The 14970-nt window shown below is 39.1% G+C and overlaps 1 protein-coding gene across 2 annotated transcripts in view; it reads left to right on the top strand.

Annotated features, from left to right (window-relative positions):
* LOC135219392 (tyrosine-protein phosphatase non-receptor type 4-like) overlaps nt 1-14970 on the top strand; it is a 523112-nt gene that overhangs the window by 55694 nt on the left and 452448 nt on the right. For both annotated transcript variants that reach the window (XM_064256132.1, XM_064256131.1), the window contains exon 2: nt 1307-1353. The gene's annotated coding sequence lies outside the window, so the exon portion shown is untranslated. The remainder of the gene's footprint in view (nt 1-1306; nt 1354-14970) is intronic.

Genomic DNA, 14970 nt, shown 5'->3' with positions numbered 1-14970 from the left:
ATGACTTGTGAAGCATTGGACAACAAAACAAACATTCTCTGAAAACTGTACTAGTTTTTATATGACAGAGTCCATTTATGTATTGTATAAGAGGTGTATGAGTAAGTTTGTAAATATATCTGTTTGCAAACCAAGTTGTTTCCTTGTAAATATTTCTGTTTGCCAACCAGGTTGTTTCCCAGTGTCTCTTCTTGCTTTAATCTAACGTTATTTTCTGATCTCATGGCACCAGAAAAAAATTAACGGTAAAACTTTTTTATGTTTTTTATTTTTATTTTATTTTTTTGTTAAAAATTTCTTTTTGAAAAACTGGTTGATTCCTGATCCTTGTTGAATGTCAAGAGAAGGTAATCGAGTAAAGTATTGGCAAGGCCTTTAGCGCCTTGCAGTTGTGGCCGGTGCCAAACAGATGGAACTCCAGAAGATGAGGCACATTTATGTCTTGGGAGCTGCTGATTGCGATATGTCGTCTAACCAATATAAGGCAAACTTTTAACGCACTATTGCTTTGGTCAGCAAGGTCTTCCCTTAACAGATTTTGGGAATATTTTTTTTATGTTACTTGTATTTTCGTTTATGTGTGGTTTCGTAAATTAGGGATTTAAATTGTATAATGAATTTAGTAGTCCATCGATACTCTTTCCTCATGGAGAAAGTGCATGCGTACTTTACCTTAAGAAATGAATGCACAAACCTCAAAACCCATTTTTCGCTTACTCGGGGGATAAGCGGACAAACTACTTTGTTGTTATTCTTATTGTTCATGTTGGGGGTTGGAAAGGTCTATGGAAAGTCTGAAAAGGCTTTTTGCGTTCGTTGAGTCAAGGATACAGGGATTTTAGGATAGGATATTTGTGATTTATTTGTTAGAATGAAATTATAAAAAATAAATCATGTGCATGTTAAACAGTACAGAAAAATTTATTCTAATAAATATAGCGTATTTATTTTAATTTGCGTTTTTTAAACAATGCTCTATTTGACCGTAGATTTTAGTACGTTTTAATTTACTTGGTGTACTGAATGTTGTCTATGTTTCTGTTCAATTATTTTGTGTTTCCACTTATAACTGAGAATATATGAACATGTTTAATTTGTGTCCTTTTTATTTGATCCTTGTTGTTAGTATGAGTAGTACTATAAGTATGAGTATTATAATGAGAAGACCACTTCCCGTTAAGTTAGGAGTACTATAATGTTTACAACTTATGCGTGAGGGGAAAATCTTTCACGTCCCGAGTAAGCTAGAGGTCGGATCATGCCATGTTTTTTCTGTTGATACATGAATTTTTCTTTTACTTTTCAGACTGGCTTTACGTGAGGATAACCATGTTAATACACCCCGCTTAAACGGTAAGGAGATTTAGTTTTGGTTATTGCTGTAGACCGTTTGCTAATGAGGTGTTGAATTTTTTATTTATTTACTTATTTTTTGTAAGACATTGTATGCATGCGTTTACTTGAAATTGTTGAATACGCATTTTGCATGCCTGCACTGCATTTTTAAAATAGTTAATACTAATTTTCGCATGAGATTCAAAAATGAATAAATTGATCGCTTTGTTCCTTATTAATTCTTGCCCGATTGCGTCGTGAATAGGCATTGTATTGTATATATGATGCATATATATATCTATATATATTATATATTATTATATATAAATATATATATATACGTTAATATACATATACATACATATATCGAGCTACAAATGTCCTTTAATATCTAATTCGCTCTACCTCGGAATTAATATATTTTCATATGTGTTTAACCGAAGGGGAATTTATTCAGCGGTAATAGAATTGCCGGCCGACGGGCACGAACCATCGACATCTTCAATTCCAGGACTGTATTTAAAGGCAATATATATATGAAAATATATTAATTCCGAGGTAGAGCGAATTAGATATTAAAGGACATTTGTAGCTCGATATATGTATGTGAATCACGGTAATGTGATATGACTTACATATACATACATATATAATGCACACAAACATACACATGTAAATAATAAATTATATATATATATATATAATCTTATATATATATATATCTCTATATAGATATATATATATAATATGTATACGTATAGAATGTTTGTGTGCTTATTGAAAGTAGGGAGAGAGTGAAGTTTAGCCACTACAATGCTGATCTTTGTACCAAGTAAATCCGAGTTGGGTTCTTCAGAAAGCAAGTCGTTTAGATTTCGAAGACAACAGCTGTCAAAACAACTGGTATCAGAGCTTGAGTGCAAACAAAGTCGAACTTAACCCCTCTTCATTACCATTACTGATGCAACTTGTAAAAATTACGTCCAGCGGCACTGCAAGGGCCACAGGATAGAGTAGTATTTGAAGTTAAACAGCTTTGAAATTTGTAATTTATCGAACATGTATATATTTGTTCGTTTGCAGATAGTCTGTGTATGTACATAATGAGTAAGAAATGCGGTAGTGCAGTTTAAATTAATTTTATCATCAACAACTCATTGACCCACAAGATAATAATTTGCGTATCATTAACGCTAAGTAGGAAGGATTAGTAAAACTTTATCCTTAGTACTTCACGAATCATCCCAGTGCCTTGTTTATTTATAGATTACTAAAGAGTGAATAGATACCCCTGTCCCTTCATTGTGCAGTCATAACACAATGTTCTTGTGCAAGATGGCTAACGTGACGAATTGTGTATGATTTCATACAGAAAGGTATTCTGTTATTATTTCGGTGATGCGTGCATAGACATACTTACACACACACACACACACACACACACACACACACACACACACACACACACATATATATATTATAGTATATAAATATATATATATTATAATATATAATACTAATATATACTATAAAATATAATAAAGACAGAATCTACGCAAGACAGAGAAACGATAGAGTCTGCAAGACCTTTCGACCTCTAAGTCTGCCAAGGAAAGGACGAGATGTCGAAAGACCATCTAGAGCTCCATCGTTTCTCTTTCCTTCGTGGATTTGGAATATATATTATTTTTGGGTTCTTATTGAGAATTTTGAGATGAGGTTGCTATTCCCCCTTACCCACTACAGATAGATTAGGTACAAGGTATTTCACTTTACCCACACAGATATATTAGGTACAAGGTCTATAATTCCCCTCTCTCTCTCTCTCTCTCTCTCTCTCTCTCTCTCGTCTCTCTCTCTCTCTATATATATATATATATATATATATATATATATATATGTTTGTGTGCGCGCACACGTACATACATGTATATGTACATGTATGTATACAAGATTATACCATGTTATTTATGTATACATTATTTACTTACATATTATATTACATATATACGTATATATTTACATATGCATCTACGTATGTATATACACATTTATAAGTAAACTTGTATTTATACATATAAACATATACATACGTATATATGCCTCACGGACTATATCTTACGGTCGATAGTATTAGTAATGCGAGACAATGGCAAGGCCCCCCCCTGAGTCTGCTCAGCGGTAAATAATGGGCCAGTTTTCCACCTATTGCCCAACAAAAGGAAAATGCGTCGGGGCAGAAGGAAATTTAGCGTTCCGCTCCAGTAAGCAGAGGCTTAAGGTACTACTGCAGTCTTTACCGAGCCGCAGTATTTTGCCTTTTATTTATGTGAACGAATGTAGAGAAAATAATACTGGACGCTCAAATGCTTTCGTCATTGTTCCTTTTCTTAATACGCCTCTATTTTTATCAATTTAACTCCAACGTCAGCTAAGCCACAGAGTAGAATTACTTAACGGCCAAATGCTCTCTTAATTGTTCACCCCCCCTTTTTATAGATTATATCCCAGCCTCAGCTAAGCCACATAAGAGAATTGTTGCGTGGACGGTAAGTCTGACTTAAGTCTGAGTTAAGCCTGAGTTGGAAGTTAGTCGAAATCACCTTTATTTCCAAAATATTTTTCATCCAGTAAGAAAGCCCCTGGTCCTTGCAACGCCATTTTTACATAAATCAATTGCTCGACCTGAAAGTCTGTGTCTACAGTCCTTAACCCCCTCCCCCTCCTCCGAGTGCCTCAGTGGCATGGTCGGCTTGGTGTTGGCCTGCCACCTCGGTGGCTGCGAGTTCAATTCTCGGGCATTCCACTGAGTTGTTAAAGATGTGTATTTCTGTTGATAGAAGTTCACTCTCGACGTGGTTCGGAAGTCACGTAAAGCCGTTGTTCCCGTTGCTGAATAACCACTGGTTCCATGCAACGTAAAAACACCATACAAACAAACAAACAAACAGTCCTTACCCCTCTTATTTGCATGACTCATAGATTTGAAATAAACTAGTCATGTTTTTCTTAGGGAGTGATTATATTATCATGTCTGATAAAATGACATTTGCCCATAAAAACGTCTAAAAAGAAATCTTAAAGTAAAAAGTTTTTCCGCATTGTATAATGCTGTATGAAACTTTCGGCCGCTGCTCATGAAACCTTCAGCCAAGTCCCGGTGGTGGACTGTGTGGTTGGCAACGATAGCTGTGCCAGACGCACGATCATGGCTAACTTTAACCTTAGATAAAATCAAAACTCCTGAGGCTAGGTGACGGCAATTTGCTATGTTTGATGATCAGTATACCAATTTGCAGCCCTCTAGCCTCAGTCGTTTTCAAGATCTGAGGGCGGAGAGAAAAAAGTGCGGACGGACAGACACATTTCAGTAGTTTTCTTTTATATTCAACTAAAAGTATAAAGTATAGGTATTCAAAATCCTTCGATATGAAACTGGGCTCTTGCGTCAACAAACTCAGTTTCAGTTCAAAGGGTTTTGGATATCCTGCCGACGCTTCAATTTCTCGTTTTATTTTGTTGAGGGCAAATATCATTTAAATGGACAAAATGATAAATAAACGAAGAAAACCAGACTATTTCATTTCAAATATGATTGATGCAAATATGAGGGAAGGAGACTTCAGAAACAAAAATGCCTTACGTGGAAGTGGAAGAAGGGCGAGTCTGAACCACCAAAGAAACGATTTAGGAAAAAGAAAAGATATAAGAAAATGCAGAGCTGGATCGCGGAGGAAAATAAAAACAGTCACAGAACCTTGTCATTAGGGGATTACCGACCTCGTCCACATCAAAAGATGCGAGGCCTTGATAAACAGTGGGTCGAGTTCCTTCTTAGTCAATTTATGATTCAATTATATTTCAACCAGTTTTGATAATCTATGATCCGTCGTCAGTATCATTACTAAACCATCCTGATATAGAGAGGCTCACAGTTCCTGCGAGTGATGGCTTGCACATAAGAATTTGGACGACAGGGTTGCTTCATTGCTTGGGGAGGGGAGGGGAGGGGGGGGGGGGGTTTAGTGCCATCAGTGCACCTCACGTGGTGCACTGTGGCAATACTTGTGGGTCTTTGCAGCGTCCCATCGGTCCTTAGCTGTACCCCCTTTCTTATGCTTTTTCTTCCATACGACTTTTCACCCTCCCTAAAAATGGTTTCATTTGGCAACTGCGAGGTTTTCCTCCCGTGACAACTTTCAGACCTCCTAGTTATCAATTTCCCTTTCAGCGCTGAATCACCTCATAGGTCTCAGCGCTTGGCCTTTGGCCTAAATTCTGTATTCAGTTCTATTACACACACACACACACACACACACACACACACACACACACACACACACACACACATATAAGGCGATATCAGAGAGTGAGTTGCAACCAAAGTGTTAGAATTCCTAACGTATTTCTCTGGACGATTTGCACAAGTTTGAAATCTTTCTTAAACACGAATGTAGTCCAGTATCTGCTCCGTGGTTTTAATACTACCTAGTTTTAGCTTCTTGTCTAATATGTCCTCCTGTTTGTTGCCCCAACCTTGAATTCTCGTACGTTTAACGATGTCCCAAGTTTTTGTACTGTAGATTAACGCCGTCCAGTTTCTGCCCATTACTTTGAATCCATATTTATAGGCTGGAGACTGCTGTAGCAACGATTACAGAGCTAACATACTTGAATTAGTTATGATACCCGTAGGTGCGTTTTTCGAAAAAAAAAAAAGATATATGTTGAATATTTAGTCGGGATGATCATGTTGGTTAAGTTGATGTACGTGCCTAGTTGATTATGCATTAGCATGTTGTATTTTATGATACCGTCAGTCGCTGTATTTCATATTAGCTACCCTTTTGCTTTTTTCTTCGGAAGCTTCCTTTTATTTTATCAGAAGTAAAAGGGTTACGAGAATTGTGAATTTTTTTTTTATCAGAAGTAAAGGGTTAAGTTAAGAAAATTTGTTGTGGGGAATCAATCTCTCTCTCTCTCTCTCTCTTCTCTCTCTCTCTCTCTCTCTCTCTCATATGAAACTTTCCATCCAGTATCTAGTTACTCGTTGTTTGTCACTCTAAATTTTGTCCTATGGTTCTCTCTCTCTCTCTCTCTCTCTCTCTCTCTCTCTCTCTCTCTCTCTCTCTCTTCCATTTTTGCCTTTTCCATGAGTGTCTTCATTGCACAGAAGCCAAAACAACCGGTTTCGTTCTGATTATTTTTTTCCTCTTCAGAATCGTGGTTTCTGGGCGACCAGAAATCAAGCAAGTTTTGGAGCTGGCCGTATCTCCTTCGTGCTATAATTAGCTCAGGTTAAGCTGGGGGGGTAGGGGGGCACCCTTTTTGCATCGATTCTGTTACAGATGGCCGCTGGTTACGCAACAGCCCCGTCAGAGCTACTTTGATTAGATATTAAATGAAGAACTGGGAGGATATTTTTAAGGTTATGACATGTGTCAGTCAGGTTTAGTTCATTTTTTTTATTTGTTTATTTTTTATTGTTATCGTATTTGTGTACATGGTTGAATTTAAGGTCTCTCAGGGTATGGTAAGTGTTGAAATAACTCATTTATGTCTGATTAAACGAAAGTGGGCAGTAATGCTCGAATTTATTAATTCTGTAACTCATGTTAATTCAGCCTATTTTTACACTAGTTCCAGTAATATTTTGGTGCACAGTTGATAGCATACCAGGATATAAGCACTTCAGTAGTGAGAATGTCATTTGTTTGAATAGTATAATGATTATGGACGAGTAACTGATTATTAGTGTGTCCATCCAGTTAAAATTGATATTTTGCACTTTTTGCATTATGTTAAACTATAAATATTCCCTGCCCTTTGTGCTTCATTTCAAGAGCTTCATGGTTTGCCCGTCTGTAAACACGATTACTTTAACCTCTTTCAGAAGGTAACATATTGATCGTTGGCTCTGTTTCACATGTACCGACTACTCAATACTGCTTATCTGCTTATAATCTCTTCTCTCTCTCTCTCTCTCTCTCTCTCTCTCTCCTCTATCTCTCGTCCTCGCTCATCTCTCTCTCTCTCTCACGAAGACATTATACTCCTTAAAAATGTTTGTTTATCGCGTTCCCTCTCTTTCTCGCTCCGAATTCAAATTCTTAAAGGGAATTAAATTTTCGTTTTTATGGTAAACTCCATGGAAGCTAGTCAACGGAGGAAATGTACCTAGGTCTTTATGCAAATGCCCTGATATTACCTTTCAGTTTTTTTTTTCTCTCTCTCTCTCTTCGGGTAGGGGAAGGACCCCATTGCTTTCGTTTTCTTTTTCAGTTACGTTTTCTTTGAGAAGGATGTCTGGGCAATGTTGTTTCCCACTTTTTCTTATGCGCTTACTAGGTGTTTATACGCTATTTTTCCGTATCTATAACTCAGAGACATGAAATTTGTTGGTAATTTTATGGTTAAAGCCAGTGCGACGGGCCTCATTATGCTCTTTTGTTGCTGTGGACGAAGACGAGAAGACAGGGGAAAAGAAATGAAGAGTAATGGGCATCAGCGTTAAATACCGAATGTTACAGAGGGTAGATCGAATTGTCGTTAATAAAAATAAAACTTCAACTGTGAAGTGAACATAGATCACGACTTGCACCTTAGGAAAGCAGTAACTACTGAGCATAGAATCCATATAAAAGAAAGTAATGTTGTGAAAAGTAGGTGTATACAGGCGAAAATATGAAGGAAATACTGGTGTTGATCACTGAATGGCGAGAGTCAATGTTGAATTTGGAAATGTGTGAAAAAAATTCCGATGGGCAATACATACCTACAGGTGTTGAATTTTAAATTGACTCTGGTGTGAAGTATCGCTGGCACCCAATGAAGTCAGCGCGAAGAAATTTTATGAGCAATTTGGGTGTAGTGATGAATTTTAGCCCTCGTTGAGTTTGTAGTTTTCTGTAAAAGAAAGCTACAGAGATGTCTATTTGTCTGTCCGTCCGCACCTTTTCCTGTCCGCCCTCAGATCTGTTAAAAACTACTGAGGCTAAAGGGCTGCAAATTGGTAAGTTGATCATACACCCTCTAAGCATCAAATATACAAAATTGCAGCCCTTTAGCCTCTGTAGTTTTTATTTGATTTACATGATCGTGCCTCTGGCGCCGCTATAGGTACCAACAACACAGGCCACCACTGGGCTGTGGCTGAAAGGTTCATGGGCTGCGGCTGAGAGTGTGCTGTACAGAAAGCTCGCATTTTTTTACATGCTTAATGATCATGGATTCTTTTGAGCGGATAATTTTCATCGACTTTCATTTTTATATCCATGGGACTACTAAGCACAAGACTCCGTTGTAACTATGAGCTTTCTTAGAAAGATGAACGACAGTTGAATTCAGAAGAAAACAAAACACGAAGAAATGCAGGGACGGAAATCTGTATCAATGCAGAATAAATGACTATGAGGAAATTGCCTTGGATCGAAGTCTTTGGTGTGGGATGAGGGGGGGTGAGGGGGGGGGGGCGGTGGGTGAGGCAAAGCTTTTAGTTTTGTGACGGGGAGGTTAGAAAGAGTTGTGTTGCTCGATGGAGAATGAATAGTAATTCTATAATAATAAAATTTGAGAAGATCTGATCCTGTTTGTCCTTCCTCGGGTGACAGTAGGGGAGTCATGAGACAGCCACCCTACCCCCTGCTAACCAGTTTGTCCGCCTTAGGTGGGGGAGCACAGATAGGGGACAGAAGGGTAGGGGAAACATGACACAGCCACCCACCCATGCCAACTAGTTTGTCCGCCTCGGGTGGGGGCGGGGTAGGTAGGGGAAACGGGATGGTAGGGGAGACAGCCACCATCCTGCAAACCTGTTTGTCCACCCTAGGTGTAGGTGGGGTAGGTAGGGGAATAGGAGGGTAAGAGAGACATCCACCATCCCACAAACCTGTTTGTCCACCATGGGTGGAGGCAGGGTAGTTAAGGAACAGGAAGTAGGGGAGACATCCACCCTCCTACAAACCTATTTGTCCGGCCCGGTGGGGGTGATGTAGGTAGGGGATCGAGAGGGTAAGGAGGCATCCCTCTCCTGCAAACCAGTTTGTCCGGGACGCGGTAGGTAGGGGATCGGGAGGGCAGGGAAGATAGCAGCCCCGGGATCCAGCGCCTGTAAGCTCATGGATTATATTTAATGAATGTTTCAGTACTGTGTAAATAGCTGTCACTGTTGTAAACATAAATACCGATTTTTTTTTATGATCAAATGTTATCAGAATCTTATCCGTGATCATCACTGTGGTGAATTGTTACTTCTCCTATCAGTAATGATTATGATAACAAAACAACAAAATAGCGTCGTTATGTATTTTAGCCCTTTAACTCTTCTTGAAGGAGAAATCGAAATGAACACTATTTAGTGCTTGCAATTAGTTTGCCCCAAAGATGAATAGTTGAAAGCTCAGCTTGCAATATGTACAGTAGTAATTATTATAATGGTTGTAGGGTAAATCATGCTGTAATTTTTTTGTTATTATTTAAGTAGATGAAACCTATTCACACAGAACAAGCACAACAAAGGGACCACTGACTTGAAATTCAAGCTTCTAAAGAATGCCGGTATCAACCTCCCACCGCAGACCCCACACTGCATCAGTGACTTGTCGTGATACAGAGCCAGTGATTTTTCTTCACCCTGGGGGTGGCACGAACCCAGGACATCTGAGCGGCATATCACGACACTAGCCACCATACCAACTGACCAGTAAAAAGTAGAGACGCCTACAGCATCTGATGTTCCCAGGCGGTCGCCCATCTAAGTACTGACCAGACCCTATGTTGCTTAACTTTGCTGATGGGACGAGAAGAGGTGGTCTCAACAGATTATAGACTTTTAATATGCTCGTGCAAAAAATCAATAATTTGAACTCTTCTTCATTATTATTATTATTATTATTATTATTATTATTATTATTTTATTATTATTATTATTATTACTATTGTACTTAGGAAGCAGACCCTCTCTGAAGCATACTTTATTAACCGTGATGGCTTGAGGCCCGGTTCAAGCGACCAGTGATAAAAAAGACTTACCGCTGCCAGCCAATAGAAGATCAGCATGGGACAGACCCTCTACTGACGACCCCAAATATAAGGAGGACGGACACCACTCATTTCACCTGCATATTCCATTGATATCATAATAAAGGCTCACCACATATCCTTAAAAATCGCCTTTCCACCTGCAAAATATTCAATATGACCTACTGGGGCTGCTCTACGAGCAAGAGCCCGTGCTGGCATAAGGCCAGCTTAATCTCCAACTACAACAACAACAACAACACTCCAGAAGCAGTCCACCCTCTGCTTTCCAGCCTAGAGGATGTCTGGCAGCTCCAGACGAAAGCTCGCTATAAGTAGAAAATAGAGAGAGCGAGATGAGAAGAGAGATGGAGAGGAGAAGGAGAGGAGAGAGAATGACTGATGACTATGATATCATAGTTTATCTGTATAATCTGAAATATATACATCGATCTTGACCCTGTATTTGATAATGACCTCCATAGGAGCTCCACTATAGCCCTGGGAGGTCAGTACGGAAAAAGCAGCTATTCGGGAAATGGAGAAGAATCTCTACAAGTGCAACGCTGCTGAGGTAGCCATCACGTTTAATAAAGTATTATTATTATTATTATTATTATTATTATTATTATTATTATTATTATTATTATTATTATTATTATTATTATTGATTGTGTCGGAGAGAAACTTATCCGAACCAAATGCACAAAGGCGAAAAGAATATAAGCGCTGTTGTGGGTTTCTGCTTCAAGTTTAATTATAATGCGCGTTCGTAAAAATGCAAATTGCTCATTCATAAACGCTTTACGATGTCCTTTGTGGGGATTATTAAAACTCTTACCGTTTACCCGAGAGTATTTGGTCGCGTGAAATAATTTTGTACATTCAGATAACCCCCTAAAGTTCACTGGAAGCGTAATGAATGCTTTGAAATAATTGATATTTTTGGGTAATAATAATAATAATAATAATAATAATAATAATAATAATAATAATAATAATAATAATAATAATCAATAATAATAATAAGAGAAACAAATCCACATATATGTAAATGTACATGTACTTAAAGATAGATCTATACGGATAGCTTTCGGGAATATTTAAAGACAGATATACACAGATAGCTTTCAGGAATCTGTTCGACCAGATTACCGAAAGCTATGTATAGATCTATCTTGAACTTATATGTGCATTTACATAAATGTAGATTTGTTTCTCTAATTTAAGACTAATGCTATTACGAGTATTTTTAATATAATAATAATAATAATAATAATAATAATAAAATAATAATAATAATAATCATAATCAAAGACTATACAGCCAACTAAGAGGGGAAGACAACCACCCAGAAATTCCTGAAGCCGAACCAAGTAAGACACTCTGGGAAAACATATGGAGCAATCCGGTATCACACAACAAACATGCAACATGGCTCCAGGAAGTCAAAGGAAGAAGAAACAGGGAGAATAAAACAAAGATTCACAGACATCACGACAGACACAGTCAGACACCAACTAAAGAAAATGCCAAACTGGAAAGCCCCAGGTCCCGATTGAAGTCAATGGATACTGGCTCAAAAACTTCAAGGCCCTACACCCACGAATAGCAGAACAACTCCAGCATTGTATCTCAAATCACCAAGCACCCAAATGGATGACCACAGGAAGAACATCCTTAGTACAAAAAGACAAGAGTAAGGGAAATATAGCCAGTAACTACAGGCCTATCACCTGCCTACCAATAATGTGGAAGTTTACTGACAGGTATCATCAGTGAAAGGCTATACAACTACCTAGAGGAGACACACCACCATCCCCCACCAACAGAAAGGCTGCAGAAGGAAGTGTAGGGGCACAAAAGACCAGCTCCTCATAAACAAAATGGTAATGAAGAACAGTAGGAGAAGGAAAACCAACCTAAGCATGGCATGGATAGACTATAAGAAAGCCTTCGACATGATACCACACACATGGCTAATAGAATGCCTGAAAATATATAGGGCAGAGGAAAATACCATCAGCTTCCTCAAAAATACAATGCGCAACTGGAATACAATACTTACAAGCTCTGGAATAAGACTAGCAGAGGTTAATATCAGGAGAGGGATCTTCCAGGGCGACTCACTGTCCCCACTACTCTTCGTAGTAGCCATGATTCCCATGACAAAAGTACTACAGAAGATGGATGCCGGGTACCAACTCAAGAAAAGAGGCAACAGAATCAACCATCTGATGTTCATGGACGACATCAAGCTGTATGGTAAGAGCATCAAGGAAATAGATACCTAATCCAGACTGTAAGGATTGTATCTGGGGACATCAGGATGGAGTTTGGAATAGAAAAATGCGCCTTAGTCAACATACAAAAAGGCAAAGTAACGAGAACTGAAGGGATAAAGCTACCAGATGGGAGCAACATCAAACACATAGATGAGACAGGATACAAATACCTGGGAATAATGGAAGGAGGAGATATAAAACACCAAGAGATGAAGGACACGATCAGGAAAGAATATATGCAGAGACTCAAGGCGATACTCAAGTCAAAACTCAACGCCGGAAATATGATAAAAGCCATAAACACATGGGCAGTGCCAGTAATCAGATACAGCGCAGGAATAGTCGAATGGAGGAAGGCAGAACTCCGCAGCATAGATCAGAAAACCAGGAAACATATGACAATACACAAAGCACTACACCCAAGAGCAAATACGGACAGACTATACATAACACGAAAGGAAGGAGGGAGAGGACTACTAAGTATAGAGGACTGCGTTAACATCGAAAACAGAGCACTGGGGCAATATCTGAAAACCAGTGAAGACGAGTGGCTAAAGAGTGCATGGGAAGAAGGACTAATAAAAGTAGACGAAGACCCAGAAATATACAGAGACAGGAGAAAGACAGAAAGAACAGAGGACTGGCACAACAAACCAATGCACGGACAATACATGAGACAGACTAAAAAACTAGCCAGCGATGACAATTGGCAATGGCTACAGAGGGGAGAGCTAAAGAAGGAAACTGAAGGAATGATAACAGCGGCAGCACAAGATCAGGCCCTAAGAACCAGATATGTTCAAAGTACGATAGACGGAAATAACATCTCTCCCATATGTAGGAAGTGCAATACGAAAAATGATCATAATCATAATAATGGATAGACTATAAGAAAGCCTTCGACATGATACCACACACATGGCTAATAGAATGCCTAAAAGTATATGGGGCAGAGGAAAACACCATCAGCTTCCTCAAAAAATACAATGCGCAACTGGACTACAATACTTACAAGCTCTGGAATAAGACTAGCAGAGGTTAATATCAGGAGAGGCATCTTCCAGGGCGACTCACTGTCCCCACTACTCTTCGTAGTAGCCATGATTCCCATGACAAAAATACTACAGAAGATGGATGCCGGGTACCAACTCAAGAAAAGAGGCAACAGAATCAACCATCTGATGTTCATGGACGACATCAAGCTGTATGGTAAGAGCATCAAGGAAATAGATACCCTAATCCAGACTGTAAGGATTGTATCTGGGGACATCAGGATGGAGTTTGGAATAGAAAAATGCGCCTTAGTCAACATACAAAAAGGCCAAGTAACGAGAACTTAAGGGATAAAGCTACCAGATGGGAGCAACATCAAACACATAGATGAGTCGGGATACAAATACCTGGGAATAATGGAAGGAGGGGATATAAAACACCAGGAGATGAAGGACACGACCAGGAAAGAATATATGCAGAGACTCAAGGCGATACTCAATTCAAAACTCAACGCCGGAAATATGATAAAAGTCATAAACACATGGGCAGTGCCAGTAATCAGATACAGCGCAGGAATAGTGGAATGGACGAAGGCAGAACTCCGCAGCATAGATCAGAAAACCAGGAAACATATGACAATACACAAAGCACTACACCCAAGAGCAAATACGGACAGACTATACATAACACGAAAGGAAGGAGGGAGAGGACTACTAAGTATAGAGGACTGCGTCAACATCGAGAACAGAGCACTGGGGCAATTATCTGAAAACCAGTGAAGACGAGTGGCTAAAGAGTGCATGGGAAAAAGGACTAATAAAAGTAGACGAAGAACCAGAAATATACAGAGACAGGCGAATGACAAACAGAACAGAGGACTCGCACAACAAACCAATGCACGACAATACATGAGACAGACTAAAGAACTAGCCAGCGATGACACATGGCAATGGCTACAGAGGGGAGGGCAAAAGAAGGAAACTGAATGAATGATAACAGCGGCACAAGATCAGGCCCTAAGAACTAGATATGTTCAAAGAACGATAGACGGAAATAACATCTCTCCCATATGTAGGAAGTGCAATACGAAAAATGAAACCATAAACCACATAGCAAGCGAATGCCCGGCACTTGCACAGAACCAGTACAAAAAGAGGCATGATTCAGTACCAAAGCCCTCCACTGGAGCTTGTGCAAGAAACATCAGCTACCTTGCAGTAGTAAGTGGTACAAGCACCAACCTGAGGGAGTGATAGAAAACGATCAGGCAAAGATCCTCTGGGACTATGGTATCAGAACAGATAGGGTGATACGTGCAAATAAACCAGACGTGACGTTG

This window comes from Macrobrachium nipponense, chromosome 1 (assembly GCF_015104395.2).
Source record: "Macrobrachium nipponense isolate FS-2020 chromosome 1, ASM1510439v2, whole genome shotgun sequence".
Classification (NCBI taxonomy): Eukaryota; Metazoa; Arthropoda; class Malacostraca; order Decapoda; family Palaemonidae; genus Macrobrachium; species Macrobrachium nipponense.
The sequence above is the reverse complement of the archived record's forward strand: the minus strand, read 5'-3'. Positions and strand labels throughout refer to the sequence as shown.